Raw genomic sequence first — 6,000 nt, forward strand, 5'->3', positions numbered from 1 at the left:
GACTTACTGGTGGAAGACATCGTATTGAATCATCTAGCACCCAAGGGCCTTAGTAAGTTCTTTGCAGTGGAACGTGCTCATAGGATCCCGGGAGGCACGCCTAAACTGGGGGCCACTCCGCGTCCCATCATTGCTCGGATTTTTAATTTTTGGGACAGGGATGCGATCCTACAAGCGTCACGCCAGTCGGGCCCGACTGCCTTTGAGAACACTACAGTCAGTTTCTATCCGGACTTTACCCAGCAGGTCCAGAAACAGCGATTTGGTTTCCAAGGAGTGAAGAAGAGGCTGAGAGACAGAGATATGAAATATGCTATGCTTTTTCCGGCCCGTCTACGTGTGGTGTATAATGAGCGGACATTTTTCTTCGACCATCCTGAGGCCGCAAGTGACTGGCTGGACTCGCTGCCTACGGGGCAGGAACGTTCTGAGAACTTTGGACATTCCGGAGGTGCCGAGGGTGGCCTGGTGGAACAAGACTAGAGATCGGGATCGGCCCCCTTTCCATTGAATTGACTTTCAGCTGTGGTTTGATGCCATGACATTATTGCTTGCAAACGTTTTTTTTCCTTTTGGGGGTGGGCGGGGGGTGGGTGACCATTCCTCCTCTGGGGTTCTTTTCGTAGATTAGTTGGGTATTTGGGCAACAGGCACACTGCAAGTTGGGGTGGCTTTTTAGTCTCACGTAAGGGTGCGGGGTGGGGGGTGAGATGTGTGGGGTCTTTTGGGGGGAAGGGGGGTTGCAGTTCAGGTTTTATGTTTATTCACAAGGCACAGTAATGTTGAGCTTCTATTGTACAGCGTTGCGCTGGGTGTGGGATGTAGGCGGGGCTGCATACTGGGATGGGGGGTAGGGGACTTCGATTGTTGTGTTGGAACGTTAACGGGTTGGGGGATAGGATTAAACGGGGTGTGGTCCTGCAACTGTTGAGACGTCTATCCCCTGATGTTGTTCTGCTCCAGGAGACGCATTTGCTTGATAATGGGTGTCAGGCGCTGAATAGGCGTGGCTATCGTCTCCTGGCACACTCAGGTTTCACTTCGGGATCCAGGGGGGCGGGCATTTTGGTTCGGAACTCCCTCCCTCTTGCTGTTGATGAGACCATCCTTGACGATAGGGGACGATATGCCGCCATTGTTTGGCGTTGGGAGGGGAAGGTGATAACCCTGCTCTCAGTCTACATACCACCTGGCTCCAGACTACTACCTATGCTGACCTAGGAAGGGTTATCCTGGGAGTCCCGGAGGGTCTGTTGATGGTGGGCGGGGATTTTAACTCAGTGGTTTCGGGGATGTGTGATCGCTATCCTCCCCGGGAACTAACGAAGACTCAATCCTGGTTAAGTGACTTCCTTGAGACTCTGGGGCTTACCGATTGTTGGCGCTTGCTTCACCCGGGGGCATCGCAGTACACCTTTCACTCTGGGGCACACGGCAGTCTCTCGAGACTTGACTATGTTCTGGTGCCCTCTTCCCAGGCCTCCGCAATACGGGAGGTAAAGCATCTTGCTAGAGGTATATCAGATCACTCCCCGATATGGTTGGTGGTAGACGCGCAGCTGGGGACGGAGGGTCGTATGGCCCTGATTAACCCCTGGTACCTCCGTGATCCCAAAGTTAGAGTGGAATTGATCAAGACGCTTGACCATTATTTCTCGGAGAATGTTGGCTCTGTATCCTCCTCGGTTTCATTGTGGGAGGCATACAAAGCTGTTGTCCGGGGCCAGGCTCTCTCCCTGATTAGTAACATTAAGAGGAGTAATCGAGAGGACATCGTCCGCTTTGAGGGTGAAATTACTGCTCTGGAGGGGGAACTGGAGTCCGAGGTCACCCCAGATGGGTTACACCTATTGGGTCTTAAGCAATTTGAATATAGAGCGTTGGTCACGGATGCTGCGAAAGTGATGAGCAGGGAACAGCAGGGACGCCTGTATGATGTTGGTGATAAAGCGGGGAAGCTGCTTGCCTGGCTGGATAAAAGGAAGAGTGCGAGTCGAGTGGTTCCTGTTATTGTGGATGTGCATGGTGTGAGTCACACTGATCCGGTTGCAATAGTTGAATGTTTTGCTGCTTATTTCCAGGAAGTATATTCCCCTGTGTCCGATAGACCTGAACAGGACTCTCACTTGCTTTTGCGCGATATTGCGCTGCCCTGTCTGTCTGATCCCGAGAGGGAACTTCTTGATGCGCCGCCCACGGTGGAGGAGGTTGCGCTTGCTATCCGCTCTGTTCGTTCCGGGAAGGCCGCGGGCCCCAACGGGCTTCCTATTGAGCTCTACAAACTCCGCCCAGATACGATAGCCCCACATTTACGTTCGATGTTTCTGGAATCACTGGAGACGGGTTCCCTCCCTCCTGACCAGCGACTGGCGTCTATAGTGGTGATTCCTAAGGAGGGTAAGCCTCGTGATCGCTGCGCCTCCTTCCGGCCTATATCTCTGATCAACGCTGAACCGAAGATCCTGGCTAAATTGCTTGCTAACAGATTGGTCACTGTTATAGGCAACTTGGTTCATCCGGACCAATCCGGCTTTATACCGCGTCGCAATACTGTGCTTAACCTCCGGCGATTGCATGGCGTTCTCGCTCGAGCGGGGACGTTGCGTGAACCGGACGTTTTGGCGTCTTTGGATGCCACTATGGCGTTTGATACGCTAGAATGGCCATACTTATGGGCGGTCCTTGCTAAATTTGGTTTCGGTTCGGCTTTTATTAGCTGGGTGAAACTGCTCTACACCGACCCTCTGGCTCAGGTGGTCGTGAATGGTCGAGTTTCTGCTTCCTTTGCGCTTGGTAGGGGTACGCGCCAGGGCTGTCCCTTGTCTCCTCTTTTGTTTGCCCTTGCCCTGGAACCACTGGCGGCCTGGTTGAGGTGGGAGCCGTCCTTGAGGGGCATTAGATGGACTCCGGAATTTGAAGACCGCATATCCTTATATGCGGATGATATTCTGCTATACCTTACTTCACCGCGAAAATCACTGATAGTCCTCTTTGACGTATTGACCTCGTTCCGCAAGAACTCTGGCCTTGTCATTAACTGGTCGAAGTCTTGTGTCTATGTTCTTTCGGGAGACGCTCCTATTTTGCCCCGCGGCTGTCCCATTACAGTAGTGCGGGAGGGATTCAAATATCTGGGAATCTTTGTTACCCTGAACCCAGGACTTCGATATGAACGTAATCTGCTACCTCCTCTCCTACGCCTCCGTGCCGATGTCCTTGCTTGGGGTAGACTCCCTCTCTCTCCCCTCGGAAGGGCGGCATTGTTCAAAATGATGTCGCTACCCCGATTCCTCTACGCGTTGCAGAACACACTAGACGCCGTGCCTGCTAGTTACTTCTGAGAGATTGAAAGTTTGCAGAGACAATTGGTGTGGGGTGGCCGCTCTCGTATTGCTATTGCGAAGATGACGCTTCCGTGGTATGATGGCGGTGTAGCACTTCCTGATATTCGCCGATACTACTGGGCGTCTCAGCTAGGGGCTATTAATCACGGTACCTACGCTCCTCCACCGAACCCGGCCTTCGAGATGGATAAGTGGCTACTGCCTGGCGGAGATTACAATAGGGTTCTCTATTCTAGATCTGCCGGTAGGACTCTTACGGGCCCAACTAGGGCGGCGGTCCAGGTCTGGCATCGCGCTACGGTGGCTCTGGGTTGGGCTGATAGGTTGACCCGAGCGACTCCGTTGTACACATCGGATAAACTTGGGTCCCTTTGGCGGTCGAAGGGTTTTGACAGGTGGGATGTGATCGGTATTAGCAAGGTGAATGACGTGTGGACCAAGGGCAGAATCAAGACGTTTGATGAGCTGCGAACTGAATATGACTTGAATGACAGGGAATTCTTTCGGTACATGCAAATTCGACATGCGGTACTGTCAGTCTTTCCCTTAGGTACGGATATACCGGAGGCTTCCCCGCTAGAAGATAGGATATTGGATGGGTACGTTCCTGATAGCACGATCTCGCCTATATATAAAAAATTGATCAACTCCAGGGCTGATCTCTTGTGTCACCTTCGAGAGGTGTGGACTAACGATGGGCTGGAACTTGATGATGAAGACTGGCAGGCTGCGATCTCCTCCCCTAAGGAAGTGGCGATCCCGGCGCGCCTCCGGTTTGTCCAGCTCAAGATTTTACACAGGGTGTATGTGACCGGTCCTCGTCTTGTACGCATGGGTTTTTCTGTTGATGGATTGTGCAGGCGTGGTTGTGGTCTCGTGGGAACGTTTCTCCATATCATTTGGGAGTGTCCTGTAGTGATGCGATACTGGTCTTGTGTGCATGAAGTTATGAGTGAGGTTACGGGTGTGCGGTCGATGCCTGAGGCGAGGCGATGTTTGCTGAATGTTTGGGAACCAAATGATTATAGTGTGGCACAGATTCGTTGGGTGACCTTAGGAAATATGGTTGCCAAGAGAGACATTGCCAACTATGGGGTGCCCAGAGACCGCCGACAGTTCAGTTATGGCAACAGAACTTGGATTGGTGTATGTTCAGGGGGAAAACGGTGTACGTCTCCCGGGGCACGCCCCGAAAATGGGGGAAGATATGGACTCAATGGAATGTGTATCGTGGTGAGATATGTACTCCGCCCCCACTTCCAGCCCTTGATATTGAACCGCTATCTCCCCATCCCAATGTTTCCTCCACACAGACTTAGATATGTTTGGTTGTTTCTGGTCCCTCTGCCCCCACTCATAAGAGATGTCTCTAAACTCCTTTTTGATATGTGCTTCTTACCCTCCCACACGGTGTAACACTGCGATGTACGTACTGCCTTGTATTTGTTTTTTGTTTCTGTTATTGTTTTTGTAATTTTATATCTAATAAAAAGTTTTAAAAAAAAAAATCCAACTCTCCACTCTAAATACGGCAGACAGTCGACTGGCATACCTCCGATGGCTCCTACTCTGTCAGAGGAGATTTTACATCAACAGACTAAATTTGAAATCCTCAACGTAAAACTTGGTTTCCACCCAACTCTAAATCGAGTAGGTGGACCTAGACTTTGGCGGACAGGGTCCTCCTCGCCGTTGTGACGGATCCCTATCCACCAAACTCTAAATCTTCCCCAGAGTTCTACCTAATGCAGATCAGAACTGACCTAGATCCACATGGCAACAGTCAATCCTGCACCTTGGTCACCTCCTAAATTCAACCTGCAGCCCAATGCTTTTTTAGTTGGGAAAATTTTGACTAAACCTTCTCCCTCCCCGAATCTCACTGATTAAGTTACGCCTCTGCTTATTTGGTTTTGCCAGCATGTCTTGGCATGTGCCTCTTGGGGCAGGAGAGGAACGGTGATCTAAAATGAAGTTCTGTTTTTCCTTGTTTTTTTCATATTGCAAATTTTACTTTCCACCTCAGCTTACGTGTTCCCAGATCCCGCTCATACTGTAGGAATTGCCAAAGGCGATCCTAAGAGCTTTTTCCTGTAGTTCATGGGTGTGCAGCGTATACATGCAGTTCTCTGCGGCCTATGTCCTTCACGGCACCTCACAAGCACCTCTGTGAGGATTTCTCCCATTCCTGTGCACCAGCAGAGTTCTGCAATCTTGATGCACATGCAAGAACACAAGAAGGCCTCTAGACAGGGGCTAAGATTATGTCAAGCATTCTTTTCGTTTTTTTAATGCCAACTTGTGCAACATTTTAACATTAGGGAAAATGAGACCGTTGAGATAATTAAATAAATACTATGGCGCTGAAGGCAGTGACGCTTGCTGGAAAAAAGGCTATGGCGGGTCTTCAGGTGACCATGAATTAGGGGGATCGGGCACCCACAATCATCTGCATCTTTTTGTGCTTACTGTCCCCTCAAAAGGCGAGAAGATATCCAATTGTTCAAAACCATAGGTATGGGAGGGGGGTTTAATTCACTCCAGATATGTCTTAGCCAGTCAGAGATTAAATGAACATTATGGGTGGGAGGGCAGAGAGTACATACTCTTGCCTCAGATGTTATCAAGAGGTCCTTTTTTTATTCCAAGAGTCGCT

The sequence above is a fragment of the Lissotriton helveticus genome, chromosome 11, assembly GCF_964261635.1.
Source record: "Lissotriton helveticus chromosome 11, aLisHel1.1, whole genome shotgun sequence".
Taxonomy (NCBI): Eukaryota; Metazoa; Chordata; class Amphibia; order Caudata; family Salamandridae; genus Lissotriton; species Lissotriton helveticus.